Source organism: Pipistrellus hanaki (assembly GCF_964339955.1).
Source record: "Pipistrellus hanaki genome assembly, chromosome: 6".
Taxonomy (NCBI): domain Eukaryota; kingdom Metazoa; phylum Chordata; class Mammalia; order Chiroptera; family Vespertilionidae; genus Pipistrellus; species Pipistrellus hanaki.
In genome coordinates, this window is record NC_140508.1 from 55,107,109 (window position 1) to 55,126,744 (window position 19,636).

The 19,636-nt window shown below is 41.3% G+C and overlaps 1 protein-coding gene across 4 annotated transcripts in view; it reads right to left on the reverse strand.

Moving 5' to 3' along the window:
- GREB1L (GREB1 like retinoic acid receptor coactivator) overlaps positions 1 to 19,357 on the reverse strand; it is a 250,799-nt gene extending 231,442 nt beyond the window's left edge. For 3 of the 4 annotated variants that reach the window (XR_014795353.1, XR_014795354.1, XM_084888067.1), the window contains exon 1: positions 19,189 to 19,357. The gene's annotated coding sequence lies outside the window, so the exon portion shown is untranslated. The remainder of the gene's footprint in view (positions 1 to 19,188) is intronic. The other variant, XM_084888068.1, reaches the window with a different exon arrangement.
- Between the last annotated feature and the right edge of the window lie 279 nt (positions 19,358 to 19,636).

Sequence of the window (19,636 nt, forward strand, 5' to 3'; positions counted from 1 at the left end):
GAAACAATGTGTGTACAATGCCTAAAATAGTGTATGTTAATTTTTATTAAGCTATTAAATTATTAATTCCAACTATAAATTAAAGTATTAAATAGCAGGAAAGAACCAGGCAAAGAAGCACATATGAGCCATAAAGACCTTTATAGTTGATGTTTACTAAAAGCTATGTTTTGTACGTACACACATTTTCTGACATATATACATACTCCTCTGAAATTCCAGATATGCAACTATGCTATGTACTATTACACGGTTCCATCATAGCTTCTGCTCTGGAGGCAGAAGCTGAGATAGCGCATACCAGTGACTCAGGAGTCTTTATGATGGCAGAAACCTCAAGCATTTGGAATATCTGAAATGCCATAACCCAACACACTTCCAGCCTTCAACAGAGCTTCAAACAGATGTGAAGATGGTCCATTTAATGCATACCAATATCAACCAATTCCTTATACATCTTTTGACTAAGAATACTATGAAACACTCTAATACTAGCATTAGATTGTTCCATTAATATGAACCAGGGGATGAAATGTGACTTTTCCATGGTCCAATTTTCCTTTAAAAAGAAGAACTTAGTATTAATAGTTGGGAGACAAAATTTTAAAACTAATTGCTACTCTTTGGCAAAGTCTGAGGACTGTTATTCAGCAGGTCTGACGGGGGGAAAGATCTAACATTTCATGAGGGTCTATTTTATACTTGGCATGTGCTTGGTGCATTGATCCATTATCTCAAAAATGTGACTGATCTAAAATCAAATTATGAATCAACTGTCTTAGAGTAAAAATACATGTCAAGAGCCTCAGAGGAAAATAGTTATTTGTTCAATAGAGATTTTATTTCTTAAATAATGAATTAGATTGACTTTGTAGTATAATGTAACTAGAGGCCCAGTGCACAAAATTCGTTCTAATCAGCCTGGCCTGCATCCTCTCACAATCCGGGACCCCGTGGGAGATGTCTGACCTAAACCAGCACTTGGACATTCCTCTCGCAATTCGGGACACTGCATGCACCAGTGACCATACTTTTTATGCAGGTGAAGGGCATCTTGCTGTTGTATGGGCAGCTACATTTTTTGCCCTGATTATAAAAGTAGTACATAACATGATCCTTCTGAGGCAGTAGTACCATTTTCCCCATCTTATGGATGGAAAATGGAAGCAGAGAGAAGTTAAGTAATTGGTTTTGTCACATAGTTATAAGTGTCAGAATCAGGGCTGACCACAAAATGTCCATGTATGTCATAGCTGCATCATCCTGTTTTTTCAGTGTTAGAGAAGCCTTGTCAGGTTTTAATTTTTAAATCTAAGAGACTGTATCCAATATATAGGGTAGGGTCCCGAGGCCTGGCCAGCGATCAGAGCCATCTATGGAGCGATCTGTGGGTGGGGCAATAAGGGGCCCCTGCTTGCTGGCACCGCCCCCCTGATCACCGCGGCAGGTCGCCTCCCTCTTGGGGGGCAGATGCTCAATGCAGGAACTGCCCCAAACTGTGGGAAGCTCCTGCATTGAGTGTCTGCCTCCTGGTGGTCAGTGCATGTCATAGCAATCGGTCAATCCACCAGTTGTTCTGCTATTCGGTCAATTTGCATATTAGGGTTTTATTATATAGGATTATATAGAATAAGGCTGCCAAAGGACGTAGTTGTTGGTTTTCACATCAACCCATTGAATGATACAATTTGTAAAATTATGTGAAAGAGAATGTAAGAGAAACATTCCTTACATTAGTTCGAAGTGAGATGTTGATGCCCATACTACCATTACCACTAATATTACTATTACCACGACCTTAATCTCCTGCTCCAGCAATTCTCAAGTGATTATTAAATCATCAAAGTAGGTAGAGCAGCTAGCTGGAGATAAACCTTAATTCATGTGGGGAGTTAGGTTGCAACAGGAAGTTTCCCTATCAGCTAAGGCTCCAGAGATTTGATTAGTTTATGTTCTTCAAAAGAATCAAGAGATCAGAGCACTTTTAAAATAGCCATCTAATCTAACTCCAGATAAAGACACTACAGAAAAAGAAAATGATAGGCCAGTATCTCTGATGAACACAGATGCTTAAATCCTCAAAAAATATTAGCAAACCAGATCCAGCAATACATTAAAAAGATCATGCACCATGAACAAGTGGAATTTATTCTGAGTATGTCCAAAAAATCAATAAACATTATACACCGTATAAGCAAAATGAAAATATGATACAACTATATGATCATATCAACAGATGCAGAAAAATACTTTTATAAAATCCAGCATCCATTTTTTTATACAGTCTCAGTAAAGTGGGAATAGAGGGAGCATACCTCAGCATAACAAAGGGCATATATGGCAACTCACAGCTAATACTCAGTGGGCAAAAACTATCAGATCAGAAACAAGACAGGGATGTCCACTTTCACCACTCTTATTCAACATAGTACAGGAAGTCTTCGACCCAACAATCAGACAAGAATAAGAAATGAAAGTCATCCAAATTGGAAAGGAAGAAGTAAAACTGTCACTATTGGCAGATGCCATGATACCATACATAGAGGCCCTAAAGATTCTACCAAAAATTCACTAGAACTAGTAAATAAATTCAGTAATGTAGCAGAATCAAAATAAATATCCAGAAATCAGTTTCATTTCTATTCACCAATAATGAAAGGAAAACTAAAAAAATCAATTGTACAAAAAATAATGCCTAGGAATAAATTTAACCAAGGAGGTAAAAAGACCTGTACTCAAAAAATTATAAGACACTGAAGAAAGAAACTGAAAAAGATACAAATAAGTCAAAGCATATACTTATTCATGGATAGGAAGAATTAATATCATTAAAATGTCCATACTACCCAAAGCAATATATAGATTCAGTGCAATTCCTATCCATATACCAATGGCATATTTCACAGAATTAGAACAAATATCCCAAAACCTTATATGGAACTACAGCAATCTTGAGAAAGAAAAACAAAGATGGAGGAATCAAACTATACTACAAGGTCATAGTAATCAAAACAGCATAGCTCTGGCATAAAAACAGACACATCAATGGAACAGAACAGAGAGCCCAAAAATAAACCCACACCTTTATGTCAATTAATATCTGATATAGGAGACAAACAATACAACGGGGTAAAGATAGTCTATTCAATAAATGGTGATAGAAAAACTGGACAAATACATGAAGAAAAAAGTAACTAGACATCCTTCTTACACCATACGCAAAAAATAAACTCAAAATGGATTAAAGTCTTAAATATTAGACTCAAAACCATAAAACTCATAGAAGAAAATACATGCAATAGACTCCTGGACATTTCTCATACCAATATTTTTTCCAATATATCGCATTGGGTGAGGGAAACAAAAGAAAAAAAATAAACAAATGTGACTATGTAAAACTAAAAAGGTTTTTGTTTGTTTGTTTTTAATGAACCTTATTCTTTCTTTCTCTCTCTCTTTTAGTAACTTTTTAAAATATTTACTTTATTTATTTCAGAGAGGAGAGGAGAGGGAGAGAGAGATAGAAACATCAAAGATAAGAGAAAATCACTGAACAGCTGCCTCCTGCACGCCCCATATTGGGGATCAAGCCCAAAACCTGGGCCCGTGCCCTTGACCAGAATCAAACCTGGGACCCTTCAGACCTCAAGGCCGATGCTCTATCCACTGAACTGAGCCAAACCAGTTACGGAAAACTAAAAAGTTTTTGCACAGCAAAGAAAATCATCAACAAAATAAGACAACATACTAAATGGGAGAACATATTCACCAATGATACATCTGACAAGGGGTTAATATCCAAAATTTATAAATAACTTATAAAACAACACCAAAAACAAACAATCCCATTAAAAAATGGGCAAAGGACCTAAATGGACTTCTCTGAAGAGGACATACTGATGGCTAATAGACATATGAGAAGATAGATGCTCAAGGTCACTAATCATCAGAAAAATGCAAATTAAAACACAATGAGATATCACGTCACACCTGTTAGATGGCTATCATCAAGAAATCAACAAACAGCCGAAACCGGTTTGGCACAGTGGATAGAGTGTTGGCCTGTGGACTGAAGAGTCCCAGGTTCAATTCTGGTCAAGGCATGTACCTTGGTTGCAGGCACATCCCCAGTGGAAGGTATGCATGAGGCAGTTGGTCGATGTTTCTAACTCTCTATCTCTCTCTCTTCCTCTCTGTAAAAAATAAATAAAATATATTTTTTTTAAAAAAGAAATCAACAAACAAGTGTTGGTGAGGATGTGAAGAAAAGGAATCCTTGTTGTTGGGAATGCAGTGGAAAGCAATATGGAGCTACCTCAAAAAATTAAAAATGGAACTCCCTTATGACCCAGCAATTCCACTTCTGGGAATATACCCATAAAAACCCAAAACACTAATTCTAAAGAAAGTTTGTACCCCTATGTTCATTGCAACATTATTTACAATAGCCAAGATTTGGAAGCAGACTAAGTACCTGAAACCTATATAATTTTATTAACCAATCTCGCTCCAATAAATTCAATAAAAAAAGAAATAAAATAGCCATTTTTTAAATGCTGCAAATCTAAACATTATGGGGAAGATTTTTATGTAACATTTATTAGCAATCTAACCAGAATTTTTAGGATTCTTTCCAACAAATAAAATTGAGGAGAAATATTGTGGAAATACCCTTACCATCGTCCATCTTCCATCTCCAATTTTGTACACAGTATTATGATTTTTTCAAAGAACTGCCAACTAAATACAGACTGTCAATTCTGTCAAATGTAATTGTTCAGGCAATATTTTGTATTTACTATGTACTCAATATTCTATCAGACATTTTAGAAAGCACAGACTGTAAAATGCTATAGTACCTCCTCTCAAGGGGCTTATATGCTAATATTTAGGAAAAAAATGCTTTCTAAAAATAATTAGAAAATACAGATTTCTAAAATAAAATTCTAAAAGTAATATAAACTGTAAGTGCTATTAGAAGTTTAGAGGAGGAAAAATTAATGAAAACTCCAATATTTAGTATATTTCCATAAAGGAAATAAACTAGACCTCAAAGCAGTGGTTCTTCAACTTTTGGGGGCATGAAAATGGTCTGGGGCTCAAAATCTGATTTAAATAGCATTTCCAATTTATTCTAAGTGGCCAATAGTTCATCAAAAACCCGGTTAAACAATAGTCTAATTTGCAAGAGTCTTTAGCGCAATGCTGCTCAACAGAACTTTCTGCAAATGGTAGAAATATTCTATACCTATGGAGTCTACACAGTGTTAATGATTGGCCACGTGTGGCCATTAAGCTCTTGAAATGCAATCAGTTTATCCGAGGAACTGAATTTTTTATTTAACTTTAATTAAATTTAATTTAAATAGCCACAGCCAGCTCTAGAGAATATGAAGATATTTCTAAGAGAAACATGAGCCAAGCCATAGGTAGAAATGCACATGAGCAGGATATATAGGCAGGGAAGACGATTGGCTTGTTTAGAATAGAGGTTTGTATTAGATTATCATAAGGTCAGGTTATGAAGAGTCTTGAAGGGAACTGAGGAAACTGGATTCCATGGCACACACTGCTGGTTGCCTAATGCAGCCATTTCCATTTTTTTCTTCAATAGTAATAACTCCAGAGCTTTTGCATGCTTACCTGAGAGAGTGGACCTTGATTATTCTACATCACTCATGGTATATCCATTTTTCTTGTCAGTGACTGGCTTATGCCAGTGTGTTAAATTCTGGCCAGAGATTTGGGACATCTAAAAACTGTTTAGCCTGGCAGTGCCCTCGGCGGTCTCGGATCTGTCTCTTGCTTCAACAATGTTTGGATGGAACAGATCCAGGGACGCCCCTTCTTGCAGCCTCCAACCACTCTCCTGTGTCTTATCCAGTCACCACCTTCAGAGCCACCTCCTGGACCAGCCAACACATGTGTTTTTTTTTCTCTACCTTAACTCCTTATTGCTGAACAACCATGAGCTCCCAGATTTGTCAGAATCATTCCACCGAGCTGGAGGCTACGGCCAACCACCTTGGCCAACCTGCATCTGCGGGCCTCCTACACCCACCTCTCTCCGGGCTTCTATTGCCTCGGTGAAGAGGTGGCTCTCAAGGATGTGGGCCACTTCTCCCGCCAGGTGGCGGAGAAGACGCGTGAGGGCTCAGGCTGAGCATCTCTTAAAGTTGTAAAAAAAAAAAAAAAAAAAAAAAAAAGCGACGTGACTGCATTCTCTTCCAGGACATGCTGAAGATGAGTCGGGCAAAACTCAGGATGCCATGGAAGCGGCCACCAGGCCCTTGCGGAGCTGCACGCTCTGGCTTCTATCCATGCAGACCCTCATCTCTGTGACTTCCCGGAGAACCACTTCCTGGGTGAGGAGGTGCAACTCATAAAGAAGAGGGGCGACCCCCTGACTAACATCCACAGGCGGGCCGGCCCTCAGGCTGGGCTGGGTGAGTATCTCTCTGAAAGGCTCAGCCTCACGTACAACCAGGAGCTGGAGCCGCTTCTCCTCCGCCATCCTGCGGGAGAAGTGGCCCCATCCTGGAGAGCCCAGGCCCCTCTGCATGCCCTGGTGTCTGGCTAAATATAAAGGTAAACTGAGGCTCTTCCAAAAACTTCTAGCCATTCTGTTAACCACCCTGAAGTCTTCTCCCATGCATTGGACCAAATGAGACAATAAAGGTTTTTGCAACAACAACAACAAAAAACAAACAAAACAAAAAAAAAACAAACAGAAAAACTGTTTGGCCTAAATAAAAATAACCTTTTTCTGACTCTAGTCAAAACTTTGTGAAGCTTGGGAATGCCGGTATGTTGCAATAAATAGACAAGATGAAAGACAAACACCAACAAACAGAGGATGGCTGAGAATGACTAAAAGAACTTGGGTCCTTGGTGACACTTGAATTAACCCAAGAATTGTGCTCTTCCATTCCCCTCAGACAGTTTGGGCATATAATTAATTCATTACTGTTTAAAATTTCTAATTTTTTCCCTATTCCATACAGCTGACAGCATTATACCAGGATACTAATGTTTAGGGTGATGCCCTCTGGAATATGCTGATGTAGGCAAAGGGTAGCTATTGAAGGCATTCCATTAAACTTGGAGACTCAGATGAAGCAATGTTCAAGGCTTAAAAATGGAATGCATTTTTAAAAAGTCAGAAGAAAGAAAAGGGTGAGTGGAGTAGAACGGCATTATTAAAAGACCTAAAAGTCAAAGTTACCAAAGATTTTGGAAAAATTAGAGAAACATTACTATTACAAAAAATCATTAAAGCATACAGATAAATACTCAAAGCAAAATTGGGAAAACAGCTCCTCTTGTAAGGGCAATAGGATTGATTGTCAGTGATGTTTCTTCTCTGATTTTAAAAAAATATATTGATTTTTTACAGAGAGGAAGGGAGAGGAATAGAGAGTTAGAAACATCGATGAGAGAGAAACATCGATCAGATGCCTCCTGCACACCCCCCTACTGGGGATGTGCCCACAACCAAGGTACATGCCCTTGACTGGAATCTAACCTGGGACCTCCCAGTCCGTAGGCCAACACTCTATCCACTGAGCCAAACCAGTTTCAGCTCTTCTCTGATTTTATATATTGTTTTCATATGTTATTTCTACTTAAAATCTAAACAAAATACAGAACAAATAGTTTCTCTAAGTGTTGTAGATTTAATACTTTTTTTGAAAATGAAAAATTATTAAAATATTATTTCTCTGTTTTTGCTGCAATTGAAGATACTGGACTGAAGAACAAGGTGGTAAAACCACCAGGAAAGCAAGCAGGACTACCTGAGTGACATTGAGGAGTCAAGTAAACCCTGCGGCGCATTGTTTTCCTCTCAAGGCAGATTGACCTACAGCTCTAAAATTCCACCATGTCTGGTTCCAAATGGAAGGATATGCTTTTGAATTAAAAAAATGGCATGCAGTCGAAACAGGTTTGGCTCAGTGGATAGAGCATCGGCCTGAGGACTAAAAGGTCCTGGGTTTGATTCTGATCAAGGGCATGTACCTTGGTTGTGGGCACATCCCTGGTAGGGAGTGTGCAAGAGGCAGCTGATGGATGTTTCTCTCTCATTGATGTCTCTAACTCTCTATCCCTTTCCCTTCCTCTCTGTAAAAACTCAATAAAATATATATATTTTTAAAAATGGCATGCAAATGATATCAAAATTTAATTTTCTTTTTAAAAATATATTTTATTGACTTTTTACAGAGAGGAAGGGGGAGGAAGAAAGAGTTAGAAACATCGATGAGAGAGAAACATCCATCAGCTGCCTCTTGCACACCCCCAACCAGGGATGTGCCCGCAACCAAGGTACATGCCCTTGACTAGAATCGAGCCCGGGACCCGAGTCCACAGGCCGATGCTCCATCCACAGAGTCAAATTGGGCAGGGCCAAAATTTATTTTTCTAAGTTCGGTTCTCACCCTTTATCATGTAAGCTGAGTCTGAAAGGGAGTAAAAGTCAATCTCCCTCAACTTCTCTGAGCAAACCAGAAATAATTGTTTTGTAGCTTTAATATAAACTTTAATAAACAAACCAGTTTTGAAAAATTTAATATGCATTAAAGTTCTATATTAACATCAAGTGATAGCTTATTATTTTTTTAATTTGCATTTCCAAATAACTAATAAGGAGGCTAAGCATTTTTTTATGTTTATTGGAATTTGGAACTTATTGAATTTGGAATTGTGCTTCAGTGAATGACCTAGCCATATCATTTGCAAAATATTTTTAAATTATGGGGTTTGGGTGTTTCGTTGTTGTTTTTTACTTTTTTTTTATTGTCTAAAGTTTTACATGTCTCCTTTTCCCCCCAACTGACCAAATGACACCTCCCCCCTGTTGTATTTATCTCACCCAATGATATGTTTATTGGTTTTAGACAGAGAAAGGGAGAGAAAGAGAGAGAGAAGCTTTGATGTGAGAGAAACATCGATAGGTTGCCTCCTGCACCTGCCCCAGCCAGGGATCAAACTCATATGCCCTGACTGGGAATCAAACTCACAACCTTTTGGTGTATGGGATGATGCTCCAACCATCTGAGCTACCTGGCAGGACTAAAATTATGTTTTATAAAATATTTTGTATTACTTTTTTAGGAGTTCCTTATACACCAGAAAGGATAATATTTTTCTGCATATGTAGAGATTTCCCCTCTCACTCTATCATTTATTTACTGTATTTGTTTATAGCTCTTTTTTGCTTTACAAAAATGTTTTTAAATTACATTATCAGATATGTCCATTTTTTTTTATATATATATAGCTGTTTTCTTGGTTAGTTAAAGTAAATGCCCTTTGTTAAAGTAATAGTGATTTAACTGTGGAATATGTATACTACAGGATATTATGTAGTCATTAAGAAGAATAAGTAAGAGCTATGCCACTTTACTTAGAGGATACCCCTTGTGTTTTATTAAGTGTTAAGTGAAAAATAAATATGATTATATATATATATATATACATACATGTGAAACTGTATATAAGATCCTAAAATTACATAATATATAGAGGTTTCATGATCATGAAAAAAGTTATAACAAAATAAATAGCAGATGGGCCACATAGTTGGCGTGACAATGGAGGGTAAAAGAGGAAATTTAGGCTCACTACATTTTTTAAAAGATGTGATTACAGTTTTATAAAAAATGTAATACGATCCCATTATGTAAAATTGTGTTGGTGACTACCGGTAATAAATCTGCATAGAAACACATAAAAGAATGACCACCAAAAAGTTAATGGTGTTTAATTTAGGATGGTTAGATTTGAAGGTGAAGGGAAGAGAAAGAAGAAAAAAAGAGAGAGAGATAAAAAGAGAGAGAAGAAGAAAAGAAAACATAATAAAATATATTTAAAGTTGTTCTTTCCAAAAAACAGAACAGACTGGATGAGGGAGAGACAGAACCCTCAAGAGAAAAGATTCCCCAATCCTCTGATGTGGCTAAGAATTATGGTAATAGTCTTACAGTTCCCTGAATATGCTAATAGAGTTATATACATAAACTTACTATAAGTAGTATCAATTTAATAAATTTAAAATGCAAGAAAGAAATGAGACATTACACCAATTATACTAGTAACTTCGTTTCACATTGTGACTTCTATAGGCACCTGCTCTATAAAAACTAAGTTTACAGAATGATAAACCTAAGGAGTATTTCTAAGACTTCTGTGTTCATGAAATCACCTGGGAATATTGTTAAAATGCACAGTGGAGGGTCCCACCCCAGAAACTCTTATTCAGCAGATCAAGAGACCAATAATCCACACTTAACAAGCACCCCAAGCAAATAAGGCAGGTGTTGAAAGATCGCACTGAAAAACAGCGAAGTTAAAGATGTCTGGTCTGTTTACAAACTGCTTAACCAAAGAATTTGAAGAGTGTGGTATACTAGAGAGAACAAAGAATTTTGAAGTTAAAAGATCTAGATTACCTCTCTGGCCTAATCCCCCACTCACTCTGTCACTTGCGCCTGCTCTTCAACTGCGGGACTGGCCTCCTACTTACTCCCCTCACAACGGCCAAGAATGCTCTTTCTCTAACCTTCCAATGGTTCAGGTCCCTTGCAGCCCTCAGGTCTTCACTCAGGTGTCACTCCGTCAGTGACACCTTGTAGAAAATCTCAGCTACCATCTCACTTTCGACATCCCCTTTTAGGACTTTCTTGTGCCTCTGCTCATTGTTTGGTGAAAATCAGCCTTTTATTCTATATGAGAACAGCTGTAGGCTAAAAAGGGAAAGCTGTGTTATACTTATATGTATATGTAAGTTCTCCTGTTCTCTAGTACCTAAGCTCTCTACTCAAATAAATAAAATGACCCTACAGTAAGGATATTTTCACTTACCAATATATCATGGATATTTACTAAAACCTAATTTTAAAAAAACACACACACACAATATTTAGCTTCTTTGTAATTCTTTTACTCTTATAATGTTCCAGATGATGTTTTCTAATTATTTATCTAATTATTTCTTCCTAACAAATTCTTAGAAGAGAAATTTCTGTCAAAGAGCTTAGACCAGTGCTGTCCAATAGGACTTTCTCCAATGAGAATGGAAATGTTCTGTGTCTTCACAGTCCAATATAGTAGCCACCAGCCACACGCAGCTACTGAGCACTTGAAATATGACTAGTGCAACTGAGAAACTGAATCTTTAGTTGTATGTAATGTTAAACTAAATAGCACATGTAGCAAAGGACTACCACATTTAACAGGGCAGATATTGTGATAAGTGATCCCAAATAGATCTCCAGAAAAGTTGAATTATTCGCCTTCATTCTATAGTGTATAACAATTATTCGCCCCATTGCCAACACTAGGTATTAGCAATCTACTAGAGGCCCGGAGCATGAAATTCGTGCATGGGTGCAGTCCCTCAGTCAAGCCAATGATCAAAGCATGAGCATCTGGCATGGAAGAGCAGGACCCAACTGACCTTTGGACCCTAGGAAGCACCTGGGCTCCTGTGTGCCCCCCTCCACCTGAGTCATCAGGCCTCCACCTGGCTCCCTCAGCGCCTGGGAGCTGGGCGGCAGTCCCACCCCCCGCTGCCACCATTGGTTGCCATCTGTGGGTCAATTGATGGGGCAATCAGACCCTGCTCGCACCTGCCTTGGCCTGGTGCTACCTGCTCACATGCTCCACCATCCCGCCACAGTCCTGCTCTCATTTGGGCCCATTGGGGCCAGCAGCACCTCCACAGCTGCCAGCGCCATGTTGTCAACACCCACCATTTTCCGTGCCACCCCCTGGTGGTCAGCTCATGTCATAGCAAGCGGTCAAACTCCTGGTAGAACTCCCAGTCGAGGGGACAATTTGCATATTAGGCTTTTATTATATAGGATTGAATCTTTATAACCTGAAATTTTTACAAATGCATTTCTTTATTAATATGTATTTCTTTATTAATAACTAGTGGCCCGGTGGATGAATTCATGCACATTGAAAGAGAATTCAGGTATCCAGATATCTGGCTCCCTCCTCCTTCCTATCAGGGTGTGGGGTGTGGGTGAATGGGAATCTGGGCTGTCAGGGTGCGGACAGCAAGCTGACCAACGGCTGATTCTGTGAGGAACAGGGCCCCTGCCTCCCTGCTGTCAGGGTCTGGAGTGCAGGTGAACAGGATTTGGGGCTGTAAGGGCACTGACAGCAAGGTCTGGGCCAGTGCTCATCACAGCTACGGGCCGGTCATCCGGTTGTTGGTCATTCTGGTCGTTACGCCATAGTAGTCACTGGGCTTTTATTATAGAGGATGTTGAACACGGTCATCATGTTGCAAATATTCTCACCCATGTTAATTAAATGAAAGGCAGATTTGCTTTATTGGGCCCATGTTTTCTTTAAAATTTATTGTCAACATTTAATTTCCAGCTCCAGTTGCAAAATAAGTAATCTGGCCACAGTGACCCACACTACCATTGGGCATAAGTCAATGGAGCATTAGAAATCTGCCTCTTTCAGACTTTCTTGTCCGCCAGAAATTATCATCCCTTATTATTATACAGGGTTCCTGCGTCACTCACTCAGAATACCTGCTTGGCCTCTACAAGCAACCCAGTTTATAATTCCTACTCTGAATTACATTTTGAGAGATTAAAAGACAAACAGCAGTCTGGCCAGTGTTGCTCAGTGGTTAGCATCGACCTATGAACCAGGAGGGTTCGATTCCTGCTCAGGACACATGTCTAGGTTGTGGGCAAAATCCCCAGTAGAGAGCTTCAGAAGGCAGCCAATCAATGATTTTCTCTCATCATTGATGTTTTTAATCTCTCTCTCTCTCCCTCTCCTTTCCTCTCTGAAATAAAAAATATATATATATTGTTTTTAAAAAAGACAAACAGCATCTAATAATAGTTAACTTTCATTTCATACTTAGCATTCAAAAGTGATGCTGTGATATATATGGATGATTTTATAACTAATATTCAACTAGCAGAAGAATACTTTTCTAGCGGTTATTTCCTACCCTCTCGAGCAGTGGTTCAGCATCAGAAGGGCTGTTAAAACGCAGACCTGTAGGCCCCAACCCCGAAGTTTCTGACTGAATAGGTTGGATTGGGTCTCAATAATGTTTACCTAATCCCAAACACCAAGTACAGCTCCACAATGAGATGAGGTTTTCTCAAGCACACGGACACTCCTGGAAGAGTAGTGAAAATGTATAATTTTTACAATATAAAATTTCCAAAACATGTCCACATTTATTACTCCACTTTATTTTCACAACAATCCTGTGCTGGAGGTTGATAAATAGAGCAGAAATTGTTAATCCCATTTTACAGAAGAAAAAGTAAGGGACAGGCGTCAAGAGTCTCCCCTAAACACACAAGCAGCGAAAAGAGCCAGCACAAACCCGTTTCCTAGCGCCTAACCTTGTAACATAGGCAATCCAAGACACAGCTGGAGCTGGCTTCTCCAGACGGGTCCCATAAAACTAGAACCATGCCCAGTAACAGAGAAGACCACCACCGGTGGCATGGGTCGCAGCAGCAAGCATTTATCAAGTGCTGATTCCATATTAATCTATGCTAATCATGCTTAGAGTCTCTACTAGAGGGCCATTCATCCGACCCTCTAGTTACTAGTACAGTGTTTCCCAAACTTCTCTCATGATGAGAATCACCTGGTGGAGTTGTTAAAACACAGATTCCTGAATCCCAACTAAGAAGTGCTAAACTAGAATTTTTGAGAACATATAGGTAAAATTGCATACCTAACTTAGTGCTCTGTATATAAAATCTGTCTTAGAGCACTAGTTAAGTATACAATTTTACCTACATGTTCCCAAAAATTCTAGTTTAGCACTTCTTAGTTGGGATTCAGGAATCTGTTTTAACAACTCCACCAGGTGATTCTCATCATGAGAGAAGTTTGGGAAACACTGCTCTAGTAGAAAAAGATTAAAAATAAAATCCGAAATCACAACCTTGAAGAGATAGCGAAATCTCTATAACCTAAGTCAAAAGCAAATATGCTCCAGGGGCGGGGAGCAGGGGTAAATACAGCGCTGGGTAGAAGAGAGGAGCCTCTGTGGGGGCTTCACATCTGGACTCGGAGGAGTTGCTATCACCGGTCTGTCAGGAATGGGAGGGAAGGAAGAGTACACAATAGGGAGCCCTCCTGGGGCTGGGCAGCACAAAGAGCTGCTGTTGTCCATGTGGGGTGTGTGTTTGCCAGAAGTATCAGGGCTGCTGGAACTCCAGAAGTTACAAGGGCATGCTTTTGTGTCCTCTAAATTACCTTGACTATATAAGAACGCAAGTCAGAGGGCATAACTTCATTATTCATTTGTAGCCAAAAGATAACATGACCAGGAACCATGCAACTTTTTCTCTGACTCCCCCCCCCTCCCACGTTTGGAAGAAACATTCCTAGTAAAAATCCACTTGATTGTGATCACAATCAAGATAATGATAAATCAGCCTTTCAAAAGAAGAAAAAAAAAAAGAGGGTTTCTTCTCCACTTAAGTAGAATTGTTATATATTCTTTATTAATTTTGACGGCTACGTTTCTAAGGTTAAAAAATAATAATTAATAAAAATCACTATAGGCTGAGGACACAAAACTATAATTAATTTGAAAGAGTCAATTAGGAAATTTGATTCTGTCACGGACCCGTCCTGTCTGCCCATCTTACAGATTAGTTCAAAATGACTGAGGTGGTGAAGCGCCTACCCGCCCATGTTGAACACAGTAGCAATCCTGCTGAAAAAGGTCCCTCTCACTTCTACCAAGACCAAGGAACACAGCTCACAAACAAAGGGATACAATTTTACACTGGCTACACAAGTCAGTCACAATAATATAAATGTTTTCAAATAACAAGCCCGCACACACACGGTTGTTAATGAGGTATAAATGTATATAATCCTTTTGGAAAGTAAGCTGGTGATTATCAGAAATCAGAAAAATTCCTAATAAAAATAAAAGCTAACATTTACTAGTATACCCCATTTCCCCGAAAATAAGACAGTGTCTTAGATTAATTTTTGCTCCCAAAGATGCGCTAGGTCTTATTTTCAGGGGATGTCTTATTTTCCCATGAAGAAGAATATGGTACACATTTATTGTTAAATGAAAATAAAGGAAATTTATTACCTGTATACGGTACAGTAGTACGGTAGTTGTCAACACAAACCAGACAAACTGTAAATCCTACAGTATCAAGAATTTATTCATTTCTTCAATGACATCTTCTGGAACATCATCATAACAATCCAATTCCTGAATTTCCTGGTGAATTTCTTGTGACTCCATTTCTTTCAGATCAGTGGACCAAATCTCTCATGCTTAGCCTGGCGGGGGGGGGGCTTATTTTCGGGGGGATGCCTTATATTTCACTCAGAAGGAAACCTGTAAGTAGGTCTTATTTTCGGAGAATGTCTCATTTTGGGGGAAACACGGGTATGTGTTGTCATGTATTGCAACTTTTTATTTCAACAACTTTATAGAGAGTTATTACTAAACCCATTTTACAGGTTAGAAAGCTCCGAGAACATAAATTATTTGCCTAGTACTGCCAATAAGTGATGGAGATAGGTTTTGGACCCTGAACCTTTACTTTAAGGCCGACCCAATTACAACTGCACCATACTGACTCTCCAGGGCAGTGGTCGGCAAACTGCGGCTCTCGAGCCACATGCGGCTCTTTGGCCCCTTGAGTTTTTAGCAAAGGCCAGCTTAGGAGTACCCTAATTAAATTAATAACAATGTACCTACCTATATAGTTTAAGTTTAAAAAATTTGGCTCTCAAAAGAAATGTCAATCGTTGTACTGTTGATATTTGGCTCTGTTGACTAATGAGTTTGCTGACCACTATTCCAGGGGAACAATCCTAAGGAAGTTTTTAAAAAGAATAAGAAGAAAATTATACTCATGAGGATGGGCATTATACATTTTTTAAATACTGGGAGTGGGGGAATCTCAAAATACAGGAAAGGCTGATAAATTATGGTATGACAAACTAATTACAAATAATAGGAAGTGAATTATAGCAAAATGTTTATGAAAAAATCAATGTAAAAATGTATCTGCAATATGGTAAGACATCTGTAAAAGCGTATGTTCATATGGCAAGACTAGGAAGAAAACTGGAAAAATAAAAATGATTCCATTTTAGAATTTCACTATTACTACTTAATTTTATTTTGTTTCTGTCAATTTTGTCAATCAAGATTGCTCTAAGTATCCCTAAAAATCCATTTCAGTTCAAAACAATTTCTAGTTGTAATAACAATTTCTAAAACTTCACTGTAATTTATTTACATTACAGACTTGTTTAAAATAATTTACATAATACTTAATAATTACAGAAGATGTAAAGTACGAGATCTTAACATCAATGGTATTTGCAATCACCACTTAACAGCATTCTTTTGAAATCTCTTGATTGAGATCATACACAATGACTAAGGTAAGCTAATTTTTTTTACTATCATAACCTTGCAATGACTCCTCAGCTCCCTGTGTTCATCCAGGAATCATTAGCCCAGGGGTTGCAGGTATTTTAGGGATTAGAAAAATTTTCTACTAATAACATTATCTTTAAGTGAAGAAGTATAAAAGTAGCTAAAATATCTTAGCTATAAGGGATATTCATTTTCTAAATACCTTTGAGAATTACTAATTAAGTCACATCAAGTCCCTTTGAAGTAGATACATGAACTTTACTACCACTTTAACAAAAAAAGAAAAAAGAAAAGAAAAGTAAGATGCTGGGAAGAGTAATTTCCCCCAAAATGATACCCTGAGCTGTGAAGAAAATTCACTCTCCTTAGCCACACAAGGTGATGCACAGAGGCCCATTCAGCCCAAGGTTTGACCTCTTTCAGTGGAAAACAGACACTGTGTGGAAAAGGAAAGCAGCTGTCCTCCAATAATATCAATATCATAAGGGCAGGAATGTAGTTTAAACATCGATAAATGAATCTACCGTTGAGGAATTTATTTTGTCACTCCACAGGTCCAACTGGGTTACCTATAGGCAGTCTTAGGACACCTACAGAAACTCTTTAATCACAGAAGTTTGGAGTTAGAAGGACACTTAGAAGCCCCATAGTTCAATTCCTTTAATTGAGGGGGAGACAAAGCATTTCTAAGGAAGTGACTTCATTTAGCCAGAGCAAACCCAGACTTGCAACTAGAAGACGCGAACAAATGTCTTAAACTTGGCCTTCATATTTCTCTCTTACCATTACCATTTTTATATTGTCATGTTAACAAGAGTATGCATATGTGCTTCCAATGTCTTCAGCTATATATGGCACTAGACAAAATAAACTCATCGTTCCCATTCTCTACTTCATAAAGAGTTCCAAAGTGGAGAAAAAGGTCAACAAAGGCTATAAAATCCACTGGTGATGGGCGTGCAGGTGGGATAATAGCTTAATAGTTCTACTTTCAAATGGATATCTGCTCTAAGAATTTGAGTACTCTAACTGGTCTTCAGCTGCAGTAAGTCTTCCCTAGGCCAAATAAAAGGTTCTAATGTCACCATGAGTGAATATCAAATTAATAGCTATCACCATTGATATATAGAATTCATTCTTTACTTACATTCAGTTCCTTTCTCCCTTTAGTGCCATAATGTAATTCCATCTTAATAGGAAGCTTATGGGAGGATATACAAGAAATTGACAACAGTGGCCTCTGGGGAGGAGGAGGAGCGCATTGGGAGTATGGGGTGGGAGAGAGAGAGCTTACATTACAAAGAAATTTCTACTCTATGCATATTACTTTTCAATGTACACTAATTAAAATTTTCCCTTTAAACACATGCGTACAATTCTACGACTAAATATTTTCAATAAAACACTTATTTTTAAATTTCCTCTTTTAAATGAGTTTCCAGGATTGCCATTTGTAAAACCAGCTAGATATATGCAACAAGAAAAAAGAACCAACACAGTGACAAAATTCAAAGCAGAATTCCATAAGCACATGTGTTAGAGGGGCCATTTCATTCAAAAACCTTGTGCGGGGAAAACCTCTTCCCCATATTTAAATGGCTGGGTTTTAAAAAGAGATTTCCCAGCTTTTTTTTTGGGGGGGGGGGGCGATTCTAAAGGCGTGGAAAGTAAAAATTAAAAATTGGTTTCCACCTCGTGGACAGGGGACAGAGGGCCGGGTGGGGCGCGCAAAGACCCTGAAGCAGCCAGGTCCACGGAGGAAAGGAACGTGATGGCGAGTCCCTCCGGGGTCCGGCCGCCTGGGGCAGTTCCCCTGCAGATGGGTGCACCGGGTCTGCTGCCGACGTGGGCGCAGTTCAATCGAGAAAGCCCACGGACGGACGGAATCCGCACGGAACCTCCTTCCACGGGGCTCAGAAGAGCGACTGGAGGGAATTGATTTACTTCAAGCAAACCGCCCCATCGTGACACCCTCGACCGGCCGGCCAGGGCACACACCTCGCTCGGCGGCGGTCCCCTGGTGTCAGGGTCAGCTGTCAGCACGGCCCTTTGTGTCTCCCTCGGAACCGGGGCGCGCGAGTGGCCCTCCGCCGCCGCCGGGGGACGGGCGCGATGGCCGGGCGGCACGCGCGCGCTCGCGACCAAGTGACATTTAGTGCGGAGCCCGGAGACCCGGGGACGCGGGCAGAGAAACGCCCGGCCACCGCCGGACGCGCTCCGCTTCCCCCGGCGGGGCTCTCCGCATCCCCTCCCGGCCCCCGCCGCCCTCCGGCCCCCGGAGCCCCCCGCAGCCCCGGCGCTCCGGGGCCGGGAGGGGCGCGCCCCTCGCCGCCACCTCCGCCCCGCGCCGCGCCGCAGCCTCCCTGCCCCACGCCCGGGAGCCCTCGCTCCCGCCACAAAGGCGCGCGGAGGGCTGGGGTGACAGGCCTCCGGCCTCAGGGCGCGCGGACCGCCCGGGCTGGGTCCTCCCCGGAGCTGCCGGGAGGACGGGTTCGGGTCCGGACGCGCAGGCGGCACCTACCCTCGCCACGCGCGCACACACACACGCACACGCATCGCACACACACGCTCCCAGCCCCGCTCCGCCTTCCCGGTCCTCCCTCTCCAGAGAAAGTCCGCCGTCCCGCGCAGCCAGTGTCCACCGCCCGCGCCCGGGCAGCGCCGGCCCCGCAGAGGCGTGCGCCCGCGCCCGGCTGGCGACCTCTCCCCTCCCGCCGCCCGGCCCCGCGCGCCCGGCGCCCCCGCGAGCCGCTCACCTGGCCCTGGAGCGGCGCGAGGGCAGAGGGGACCGGCGGGGTGGCCCTCGCCTCGGCCGGGGATCGTCTCCCCCAACCCCCAGTCCGGGTCCCGGCGCTGCGCCTCCTCCGCTCGCCGCCGCGGCCGCCCTGCGCCGAGGTGCTAGCGCCGCCGCCGGTGGCTGGCGTCTCGCGGGCCGGCGCGCAGGTCGCGCGCTCAGCTCCCCGGGGCGGAGCGAGGCGGCGGCCACCGCGGCGGCCGGAGGCGGATTCCTCAGGTGCTGCCCCTCCCGCCGCCCGGGAACCTCCGCGGCCGGACCCCCCGCGCCTCCTCCTCCCCCGCCCCGCCTCCCGGCCTCCCGCAGCCTCGGCGCCCCGCGCGTGGCCTTTTTAGGGCCACCTCGCCCTCGAGGGTCACGGGCGCACGTTGCCTTACCCACCCCCTCCATGTTCACGCCTCCGTTTCCCA